Source organism: Myotis daubentonii, chromosome 8 (genome assembly GCF_963259705.1).
Source record: "Myotis daubentonii chromosome 8, mMyoDau2.1, whole genome shotgun sequence".
NCBI lineage: Eukaryota > Metazoa > Chordata > Mammalia > Chiroptera > Vespertilionidae > Myotis > Myotis daubentonii.
In genome coordinates this window covers 11935837-11948191 of record NC_081847.1, presented here as the reverse complement: position 1 = coordinate 11948191, position 12355 = coordinate 11935837, and positions in this window count along the sequence as shown.

Here is a 12355-nt window from a genome sequence, read left to right as displayed (position 1 = left end):
GTACAGGTGACTCTGCAGCAACAGCTGATACAAACGATCCCATGATGAAAGACAGATGATGAAAGAATTTGGAGCTGAACTGGCCACAATTTCTTTAAAACAAAAACTCCAGGCTGTTATCAATAATAAATGACACACTCTGTAAAGAAATAAGTTATTCCAAAAGACCTCAGATTATCTGAAAGTGAGGGTAGCAGAGACAAAAATTTGGATTGGCTAACTCCTCTCCATCCCTCTGACAAGTAGGATGCGAATGTTTTTCAACAGCTGAAAACATTTTCACAACAAAATGCCTGAGACACAACCCTGACATCGTTGGCATGCCTTTTTATTTTTAACGACTGTCTTTGAAGAATCAAATAATATCGTATTTCAGAATTTCCCAATTACTAGTATATACAATCCCTTTTTAATTTTATTCAATGTTGAATTTATTTTTGTAATGCTTTAGTAAGTTTTGTCTGTTAGTAATTTATATTAAATATATAATATATACCATTTATATTATATTTTATTTTTTAAATTGTATCACTCCTATTTTATCTGTTCATTGTAGTGCTTAACATTCTGTAATGTTTACAAACTTATGTATTCAAAATATATTTGATGATTCCTTTGGGGGCTTTAAAATAATTTTATTAATTCCATACACTGGTTGATAAAATAGTGGTGCGAAATACAAAATGCTGAAGTAGTCATTTTTCTCTGGTAGCTATACTCATTTACCCGGCCACTAGCCGTGTGTATCTGCTGTCAGTGTTAAATCCCTAATAGAAGATTCTTGTCTGTGCTCTGCTAATCCTAGGACGAGGTCAGAGGCCAGTGTGCTCAGACCATGGCCACAAGAGTTTGGTGAATGAGACAGAGAATGGATTCAGGTTTCCAACAGAATGCAAACCTGAGTATATATATATCCCAGTTAAAGAATTCCCTTCTCTGCGCCTCAGTTTCCATGTCTGTAAAAGAGGAATGATGTTGTCTACCCTATGGGGTTATTGTGTTTATAAGTGAAAATGTAGGCCAACGTGGCTGCCTCCTGCCAGACACTGGCCCTGTTAGTCCCCTTTCTCTCTTCCTCCCTGAAAGAGGCATTTTTTCTGCTCAAAGGGCCCTGTGAACAGAAAAGGAGGCAGAGTGGGGGGTAATTGGTCTGGTGACATATGGCCTCTTGTGGGGAAGCAAGGGTCTTTGCCAGCTCAGAGTGGAGCTCGCGCAGTGGGGCCCGGGGAGGTGAAACCAAGGACATAGGAAAACCCAAGTGAGGAATCGGGAGGCAGAAGTGGCTGCTCAGACTCACATTGTATTTGAATGCCTTTCCCCTCTGATGCAGCTCACCTGGAGAGTAAATTGAAACAGTGGGAACTGCAATGTGGAGCCTCTTATTGGTTTCCGGAGGCACTGCGAGGCCACCCAGAGGAAACCAATGGGGCCCGTGAGTAGATGCTAGTTTGGAGGGAGTTTGGGAGGAGTGGGGGGAGGGGCGGAGAGGTTGAGCTGCTGCTGCTCCTTTGGGACTGAGTTAGACCTTGCAAGTGGCGTGGCGGCAGGAAACCTCCAGGTAACCATTTCCCAGCCACACCGTCACACGGGTGCCACCGCCCTCCTCGCTAAATAACTCAGCAAGCTCAGCGGCCCGAGCAGGGAGTGTGTGGAGGCTGGAATTTGCAGCGATTCCAAGTTTACCAGATTTTTTGCAAACCTTGGTCTGTGTATCTGACTCCACGACATAAATCTAATCGGTTTGAAAATTGCGGCAGACAAACCTCATCTCCTTCAGAAGCCGCCCAGGCTGTGGCGAGCCCGCTTTTCGCCACCATGCATCACTCTACCAAGTTAGTTTGTAAAATACTGGTGACACTGTTTATGAAACTCAAGCTTGGTGCCCAGGCTGGCTGAACCGACTCCTCCGCCGGCTAGAGATGCGTGTTACGGGGCTTTCACCCGCCATTGTCCGTGTCTGTCTGCTCAGCTCTGCTGTGAACCTGGAATGAACGGCTCCCTCATCTTCCTGCCCTGTCCACGAGCACAGGGCTGGGCACGTGGTGGGTCTGGTGAATCTACTTTAATTCAAGGTCCCTGAGGGGTTGATGATGCTCAAATGCGTGTGGCTGATTTCTGTGGACACTCTGCCCATTAGTTCCAATTAGGGCTCAATTCAATAGATGTTCACCAAGTTCCTGTGGGGGGTGGGGTGGGGCGTTGCCCAATCCTGGAAGGCTTCCTTGCTCACTGGCAGAGGCCCACTGGCCAGGTGATGCTGGCCCAGTATTGTGAATGGGCCAGTCTCCCAGGACTCAGACTCAATCTTCCTCACTCCCCAGCAAAGTGCGCGTTTCTTGTCACCAGAACCTAGAAGCTGTGTTGGAAGGGATCGAGGAGGTCAGCTAAGTCCATGGCCCATGATCTCTTTTGGGGCACAGGTCCCTTTGAGGACTTGGCGAAAGCCCTGTTCCCAGAAAAATGCCCATGTGCGTCTATTCACTTTCATTCCTAAACGCGGACGGAGCCGCGGTGATGCCCACACCCTGCTTCACGTGCTGAGGTGCCGCGGGGAACAGACCTGGTGGAAGTCCCAGGGTGCACCTTCTGGGTTTAGGGGTGGGAAGGACAGACACAAAGAGCAATGAATAAACCAGTATGTTGTGTCCGGAGTGTGACAAATGCGAAGGAGAAACACAGACTCAGGCAGGCACGTGGATGGAGGAGGGCAGAGACCACACCGCTCCCGCTGGCTCTGCGCCTCATCCAGAGCCTGACTGGTGGGCACAGGAAGCGGGCTGGGTCTGTGAAGTCTGGCCAGAGGGGATGGAGTGGCTGTCACAGTGGTCGCAGGACGCTCTGTCCCTGAAGGATGGGTGGTCCCACAGTCTGCAAGTCAATGATGACACCACGGACGCAGTATACGCCTTTACTCTGGCTCTTCCTAGCCCCCACGGAGTGGATTCTCACCTTTCGGCTTGTTGCTTTGTGGTCACAGGACGGCTGCTGCAGCTCCAGGCATCACATCTGCCCATGACTGTGATCCAAGCAGGAAAGGTGAGAAGGGAAACAAAAGCCTTTCTCCTCCTGTGACTGTGCCTTTGTCAGGGAGACAGGTCTCTCACAGACTCCCCTGTACAGCTCACTGGCTAGAAGCAGGTCGGTCATATGCTTCGCCAGGACCATTCGTCGGCCAAGTGGGAAAGGGTGCCTGTGACTGGCTTGCGTTGACCTTGCGTCTCCCTCGGTGCTGGGCACGTTGGTATCTGAACAAAATCAGGGTTCACTTGCCAAGAAGAAAGGAGAAACGGCGGTTGGGGAGGCAACCAGTGGTGTCTGCTTCCCAGCTGGCCCGCGAGTCTCCTGGTGGAGAGAAGTTAGAGGTGGTAGCTGCGGGGCCAGTTTGGGACACTCGAGGTTCAAGATTGTCGCCTTAGGCTTCAAGTGGCACAGTTCAATACCAAGTCCAGGAGGGGGACCTCTGGAGTGACCACGGAGGGACAGGGACGAGCATCCGCTGGCGTGCTTGAAAAGAAAACAGGAAAGTGAAGGCAGCACCGGGGCCCTCTGGCATTGGCCCCTGAGCATCTGAGGTTAGTGCCGAAAATACACGCAGAGACCCCGCTACCCAGGTCCCTGCTGGACTGCCCTTTGGATATGCACAGCGAGATGCACCTACACAGAGCCGGAAGCCTGAACCCAGGACCCAGCTCCCCACCCAGCACCCTGACCCTCCCCCAGCCTTCCCCATGGCAGTGAACACCTTTCACCAGGCAGCTCAGAACAGAACCCTGGGCATCCTGCACAACCCCCGCCTCTTCCCCTCCCCCTTCCAGTGTCTAGCACAGCGGTTCTCAACCTGTGGGTCTCGACCCCTTTGGGGGTCAAATGACCCTTTCACAGGGGTCACCTAAGACCATCAGAAAACACATATATAATTACATATTGTTTTTGTGATTAATCGCTATGCTTTAATTATGTTCCATTTGTAACAATGAAATTGGGGGTCACCACAACATGAGGAACTGTATTAAAGGGTCGCGGCATTAGGAAGGTTAAGAACTACTGGTCTAGCAGATCCTTTCTCTCCTGTCTCCAGCAGGTCCATCCACTTTTCTCCACCCCCACTGCCTCACCCTTTCCCAGCTGCATGGATACCAGGATGGTCGGATACCTGTGCTCCTACCTCTGCTCCCACTCCTCCCGCACCCCCCAGATTTCCACACGGCAGCCAGATGACCTTCATACATGCCTAGCATCTCTTTCTCTGCATTTACATATCCTCCTGGCTTCCCATCGCTTTAGGATAGGATCCTGTTCTTGGCCCCAGACACCCTCCACCCCTTGCTGTGTGGCCTTTAGCCCCTCCCTGCCGGGGTCCAACCCCAGCAGGTCCAGGGGTTCCCAAAGGTGTGGACGGAGTCGGCAATGAAGGAAGGACACAGAGACAGTGTTCAGTTGATCAGCAGCCTAGCCAGGATCTCCAGCCAGGATCTCCAGCCAAGTTCTGGTCTGGATCTCCAGAGAGGTTCTGCTTAGGATCTCCAGCCAGGTTCTGTACAGGTTCTCCAGCCAGGTTCAGTCTGAGATCTCCAGCCAGGTTCGGTCACCAGGTTCTAGTCAGGTTCTCTTGGCAATTTCTGTAGTCAGGTTCAGTCCAGGATCTATTGCCATGTTCTCTCCAGCGAAGTTCTTCTGTCTCCAGGCTCCGTGTAGATTCTGTCTTCTGAATTCTGTGTTCTAAGTTCTGTGTTCTCAGTTCTGTCTCTTGCTATCTTGTTACATCTGTATTTATACCAGTTGATTCAATCCTATCAATCTCTATTACAAAGGTTAGGGCGTTTCTTATCTCCATTCCAGGGAGTAAAGATTATGTAGCTTAAGCATGATTGTAGTGATTAACTACCCGCCTGGCACTTAGTTAAGGGGTTTTATTCCCTCCCTAACTTCAGGGGAAAATCCCTACCTGGGGATTCAACCTTTCTCGGAGAGGTGACCTTGGTTAAAACACATAGTGCCAAGAAGGTGAGCAAACATTTTAAGAAAAGTATGCCATATATGCCAGGTCCCTTGAAACAGCAAGCATGGACCGGCTCCCGGCACCTCCCCCACCAGGTCTTGCCCTTCTGTGGCCCTCACTCTTTGAGCTCCAGCTACCCTCCCTCCCTCTCTTGGGGGGGGGGGCGGGAGGGGGGGCAGGGTCTCCTCTGCTTCATCACAGCCTTGACCATGATTTCCTTTTACGTTGGAGCTCTCTCTCCTCCCCTCCTCCTTCCTCTCTCTCCGGCTAGTGCTTATTCATGCTGTATATTCTGGTTTACACAACACATCGTGGTGGCGTGGCTGCTCCCTCCTCCCAGGCCTTCCCGCTCCCTGCATGTCTCCACTTGTCACCATGCCTCCTGAGGACTTGTAGGCACCCCTGTCTTTTCTGCGAGACTCTAGCAACAAGACCGTGGCTTCATGGCACAGGGCTGGCCTTTCTGATTCTCTGACCTCAGAGTCTAGCTCAGAGCCTGGCACAAGGCAGAGGCTCAGTGAACCTATAGAGAAAGATTGAATGAAGACTCACAGAGCATAAGGGAGGTGCAGAGGGAGCAGCTAACTCCTGGAGGTGTTGGCCCGAAAGTTTCCCACAGTGGATGTCAGTTCAGTGAGGAGGAATTTTCCAGAAGGGAGGAGGAGGGTGGGATGTTACAGGGAGGCCTGGAACTCAACAATATGCTTGCTGAGCAATTTAGGTAGCAAGTCTGGGAAGGATGTTAGGGGGAGGGGCAGGCGTGGCGTCCCCTTCCTCCCTCATTGCTCCCCCTGAGCTCAGAACTTCCCATCCACGTCTTTCCCCAGCCCACTCTCCCTCCCCACGCCTCCCAAACGGAATCCCCACCCGGCACTTCTGCTCAGACCTGCCTGTGAATGAGCCAAGAAAGTGTGCGTGTGCGCGTGTGTTAAAATGAGTCAGCAGGCTGTCCAGGCAGAAGTCTCCAGACAGCCGCATGCAATGCCATTGACAGAGTCAATTACTGCAGCCCCCAGAAGGCTGTTTAGCATCTTGAAAGAATGAACCAACCCGTGCCTAATTATTGCAAATGAGCCGCCTCGTCGTTGTATCCGTGTTTCCATTACACACCTGGCGCGTTCCAGCCCTGCCATCCAGGGCCCCGGGGTTTTGAAATCCCCTCTGCCACAGCCAGCTTCTCAGAGAGGACAGTGCGGGGACAGCGGCTCTCCTGGAACTCTCAACGTAAAGGCCGCGTCTCTGCTTGTGGACATTTCTGCCAGAGATACAGGAAAAGAGCAAAGTTGTTTCCACGGCCTGTCTGTGCTCCGAGGAGCTGTCTTCTGTCAGATTCAATTCAGTTCAAGAATAATAGCTGCCTCTGCCGGAATGTCTCCTGTAAGCCAGACACTTGCTGCGGTTCTCACCTGCGTAGTGGGAGGTGCTATCCCCCACTTTACAGATGGGGAAACTGAGGCTGGAAAACTGAAGACCGGTATTTAATCCAGGGTTGAGCTGGAATTTGCAGCTGTGCCTTGTTCTGGGAGATCATGCCACCTGTCCCCCAAGTCCACCCAACATGTACCCGTGGACCTGCTCCGCCCCAGCGCTGTGCCCTCCCAGGCCGGGGTGCAAGTCTGCTCTAGTCTTCGGTCCCCACCTCAGGTAGAGTCTCAGACGCATTTGATGCCATGGCAGTTTGACGCTTTGCCCAGGTTCAGAGAAGTCCCTGGAGGCTTTCATTTCGGACGCACTGAGCTGGTCAGGGCCCTTCGGCCCGACTCTCTCCTGCTGTCCCTGTCTCTCTGGTGCCGGCTCAGTATCGACCAGATGGAGCAGTCAGCCTGTCCCTCCACTTCCCACGGAATAACCCTTATGCACAACTGGCGTGTTTGTTTTTTTTTAGGAAACGGGCTTTCCCAAAAACTTTTGAAAAGATAAGGAGGTGGCTTATGTGGCCGAAATTCCAACAATTTTCAACGGAATATTAGGGATTCTGTTGTTGCACGTGACCTTTTGATTCAAGCACCTAAAGAAAGTGTGTTGTGTGAGGCTGAATGAGATTTCACACGGTGAACATACCGTCTAACCAGTGTCTAACTCAGAAGTAGAACATTCTCGCAGCCCACAAGCTCCCCCAAACGAAGAAGCCCACCCCAGCCTTCCCCCTCCCTGCACTTTGCACGCAGCTAATATGGAGAGGACATTGCTGCGAGCCAAGTGCTTGACGCGCATTCTCATTGAATCTTCCCACTTACTTCTAAGAGAGAGGTACTCATTGCCCCCACTTTGCAGAGGAGGAAATTGAGACGTAGGTCGATTTGCCCCGATTTTTTTTCTGCAGGTAAGTGGTGGAGGCAGGATTTGAACGTGGGGCCTCTGACTCCAGTATCCCAATTCTTTTTTTTTTTAAACACTGATTGGTTGTTCCACTTATTTATGCATTTAGTGGTTGCATTTAGGCACCCTGACTGGGGATCAAACCCGCAATCTTAGTGTATTGGGATGATACTCTAACCAACGGAGCTACCTGGCCAGGGCCCAGTGTCCCGATTCTTAACCTCCAGTCGGGGAAAACTTCATGCACTCAGTCCCTCCGTGTGTGGTCCAAGCCCTCCTTGAAAGCTACCTGCACTTTCCAACGGTGGGGTTGCAGGGTGGATGTTGGTGTCTAATATGGTGCATTGTATTCAGAAGGTATCTAATAAAGGCTGGACGGTTGGATGACTAAACAAATTGCTGTGGCTTGGAGAGAAAAAGCTGCCTCCATTTGCACGTCTCTCGCTGTGAGGCAGTGGACTGCAGAGGGTAGCAATCCTTTGGTCTTTGCTTCATCAACATTTCCTCGTCTTTTAATTTGCGATCAGAAGACATGAAAAGAAATAAACATAGTGATGAGGTGACGAAAGGCTCCTTGGCTCCGTCGCTGGGCGGAGGCGCGCGAGATGGATGGAGCGCGCTGCCATCCTCTCAGAGTTCACGCTGTTGCCACTGCAGAGTGGTTTCCCGGCCTGATTTATCGTGCTATCGGGAAAATCTATTTTTTTTTTCTTCTCGAGGCTGCAGAAGAGTCTCCGTGTTTCAAAACACATTTGTGCCCTTAAAACTAACATCTCCAGTCTTATTGCCTCTGGTATCTGTAAGCAGACCCAGGCCATGCTATTTTTAGGGTCATTTGCAGAAAAATAATTTACTTTTCATTTGTGGAGTCTGTCAAGCTAAGTGGAGTTATTCTCTTGGTGGAGTTGGACGAGGAAATCCAGGCCTAAAAGATGAGGATTTAAAACATTTCCTGCAGAGACGGGGCTCAGAGCTGGGTTTAGGCTGTGAAGTAAAATAAAAAGCAGCTACCAGCAGGCGTACGTGTCCAATATGCTTTGGTGTGTTTGGCCTGTTTTCTTAAGCAGCCAGAGCTGTTTGCATTAACGGTAGAGAGAGCTCCATCAAGAATGGCTTTTGGGTGCTGAAAAGAGCTCCTTTTTCTGGGGGCCCACGCCAAGAGCTCAGACTTTGGAGCTGGATGGACCAGGACTCAAATCTGGACAGCTCACTTCACCTCTCTGACTTCAGTTCCTGGTCTGAAAAACAACAAGAAGAATCGTATCTACCCATCAGGTTCTATTAGGGGTCAAGCAAGACAAGGCATGAGCCTCAGGAAGAATGTTCCCATTTATCTAGACCTGTGAATCTGTCAGGGACCCACACAAATGTTTCCATTTTCATTTTTTAAAATCAGAAGAAAGTTATGTACATAATCATCATGGATACATAATAATGAATCTAGCCCAGATTAGAGTTGCCTGGATGCCAACACAGTTGTAAAACACACTTTTTAAGAGCGTTTATAGAGGAAGGAGCCCATGAAAGCAAACATGCCAGGATCCATAAAAGTCACGCTGCAGCCCTGGCCTGTATCAGCTGGGATTAGACGACCCAATAGCAGTAGCTTCAACAAGTGGAAATATATACATATTTGCATAAAGGAAATCCAGAAGACAGCAATCTGAGGCTGGTTTGGCAGCTCCTTGGTCTTCAAGGTCCTGGACTTCTATTTTTCTATATCATCTCCCTCAAGTTTGCCTCCTGTTCCAAAATGGCTGCTGGACTTTAGCCATCATGTCCTCATTCCAGGCCTCAGGTAGGAAGAAAGGGAAGAGGGCCAAAAAGAGCCCACCTCTCAGCCAGGGCAGCTCCCTTTAAGGAATATTCTAAACATTTTTGCACGACGTTGAACTTGTAGTCACAAGGCCGTAGCTCAGCTACAAGGGAGGGAAGGGGCAGGAGATGGCAGGTTTGGGTTGGGCACATTGCCTTTCCAGATGGAAGGTGGGTTTATACCAAAGAAGGGAGGCATAAGGCCAGGGCACACAACTCAGAAGTCAGGAGGCGGTAGCTCGCTCTGTGGGGAACAGCTTGACCGAGAGGGAGACAGGGGAGAGCTGGGCCGGCAGATCCCCCTTGCCAGGCCCTCACCTGTGGTGTGGGGTGTCATCCAGGTCTGGGAGGGGAGGCGTATCTCTGCACAGGTGGGGCTCTGATCAAGTCAGAGGGTCAGAAAGGAAGGGATGGAGGGAACCCTGCAGGTGCGTGAGCTGTGCCCCGTATAGCGGGTCCCCTCACTCCATCAGGTCTTTGCTCTAATGCACCCTCCTGGGAGAAGCCATCCCTGACCACCGGGTCTGCATATCGCACCTCCTTCCCCTCCCTCCACGCCTCACTCACCGCGTGCTCTCTCCTTTACCGCACCTCCCACTGCCTGCAGGGCACTCATTATTGTCTGCCTCTCCCGGTGGACGGAGGAGGCAGGGATCTTACCTGTCCTGCTCTGCACAGCACCCTGCCCCAGCATTTGGTGCCTGGTGTGTGGTGGGCCATCACACATGTTGAATGAATGGCCTGATGCATGAATATGGGCCACGGGGAGACTGGACTGCGTGGGCTCTGGCCACTTTCCCACGCTCTGCTGTTCTCTTCTATACTCTTTAGCTCTCTAGCCTCACGAATTGTCATCCAACAAAGGGTGTTGAGAACCTACTCTGTGCCAGGTGCTGTTCTGGGCACCGGGAATCCAGCAAGAAGCAAAGTAGACAAAAATCCCTCTCGTGGGATTTATCTCCTAAGTAGAGGTCTGGTGCACTAAATTAGTGCATGGGGGGAGGGTCCCCTCAGCCCAGCCTTCACTCTCTCCAATCCGGGACCCCTTGGGGGATGTCTGACTGCTGGTTTAGGCCCGATCCCGGGGATTGGGCCTAAAACGGCAGTCGGACATCCCTCTCACAATCCTGGACTGCTGGCTCCTAATCACTCACCTACCTGCCTGCCTGGTCACCCCTTACTGCCCCCCTGCTGGCCTGGTTGCCCCCGATTGCGCCCCCTGCTGGCCTGGTTGCCCCTAACTCCCCCCGCCCCCCTGCCCACCAGCCTGGTTGCCCCACGCAGCCTGCTTGTTCAGTTGTTTGGTCGTCCCTCACTAACCCCCCTGCTGGCCTGGTTGTAGGCAGCCATCTTGTGAGGGCGTGAGGGACAATTTGCATATCACCTCTTTATTATATAGGATGGGGGAGGGAGGCAGGTAAAGATGTCAGCTGATGGCAGGTGGTATTGAGCAAATCAAAGCAGGGAGGGGGCTCGGTTCCGGGAGTGGGGTGCTGTGATCGTATGTAGCGTGGCTAAAGGAAGGCGTTACTAAGAAGCCACAATAGTGGAGCAAAAGTCTGGAGGAGCTGGGAGCCAGCGGGTGGCCAGATAGAAGAAAACGGTCCAAGCAGAGGGCACAAGAGGGCAGAGGCCCTGAGGCAGGAGCCTGCCCGCCTCTGAAGAGCAGCCAGGCTGGTGTGGCTGGTGGGAGAGTGGGGGATGAGGCGGAGGGGCCAGAATTGGGGCAGATCCCTTAGGGCTGTCGGTCAGTGTCAGAATTTCCGTTTGTATTCTGACGGCTCTGAGAAACCATTGAGGAGTTTGGGGCAGGGGAGGGGCATGACTTGACTTTCGTTTTGTTTTATTTTATTTTTAAAAATATTTTTATTGATTTCAGGGAGAGAGATAGAAACATCAATGATGAGAGAGAATCATTGATCCGCTACCCCCTGCCCCCGCCCCCCCAGCCCCAGCAACTGGGGATCGAGCAGGAAAGGACCCTCAGGGCTGTGTGTTGAACACGGACTGTGTGGGGTGGGGGTGGGAGCAGGGAGGCCAGTGAGGAGCCTGTGGAGGTTAATTTTCTGTGTCCACTTGCCTGGGCCAGGGGATGCTGAGACAGTGGGCAGGCGTCTCTGAGCGGGTCTGTGAGGGTGTGCCTGACGAGATGAACCTTTGAACTGGTGGACGGAGAAGGATCACCCTCTCATGTGGGCATCGCCCCTCTGGTGGGGGCCTGAAGGGAACAAAAAGACAGAGGAACGGCGAGTTGCTCTCTCTGCTCGAGCTGGGACATCCATCTTCTCCTGCCCTTAGATGACAGTGCCCTGGTGTTTGGCCCTTTGGACTTGAACCAGGACTAACTCCACCGGCCCCCCAATTCTTGGGCCTTTAGGTTTGCACTGGAACTATGCCACCGGCATTCCTGGGCCTGCAGATCTCAGCCTCTGTAACTGAGTGAGCCGGTCCCTCATACTGTGTCTGTTTTTTGTTGTTTGTATTTTTGTTAATCCTCACTTGAGGATATTTTTTTTCATTGATTTTTTTTTCAGAGAGAATGGAAGGGAGGGAGAGATGAAGGGAGGGAGAGAAAGTGAAAGAGAGAGAGAGAGAGAGAGAGAGAGAGAGAGAGAGAGAGAGAGAGAGAGAGATGAGAGAGACACATCGATTGGTTGCCTCCTGCACGCACCCTGACCGGGGCTGGTGATCAAACCTGAAACCCAGGTATGTGCCCTTGACCAGAAATCGAACCCAGGACCCTTTGGTGTGCAGGCTGAGACTCTAACCACTGAGAATACTGGCCAGGTTCTAAGGTTCTCTCCACAGACACCCCAATGGTTCTGTTCCCCAGAAGCACCCTACCTAATACAGAGGGAGATGCGTGAAATTTCAGTTTAGCTTGACATGACAGTGGTCCCCTTCACCGAATCTTTCTTAGTGGTGCATGTATCCCCTCCCCCTGACAACCAAGCTTCCACTCGAGGTATATCTGTGTGAACCCCACTTGAGGACAAGGTTTGACCCCCAGGATTCTCTGTGAATGCAGAGGTGGGGGTTTTAGCTGGCAGGCTCCCAGGTGCATTTAGCCTGCAGACAAGATGCTGCAAATCTCTGAACTTCCTTTATAGGATGTGTGCTGTCTAGTTTTGTCCCAGGCCCCACTGCTCCCTACTGCCTTCCACACACTGCCAGTGTCCCTCATTTACATGATCTGTCTGGTTCCTGAAGAAGACACACGAG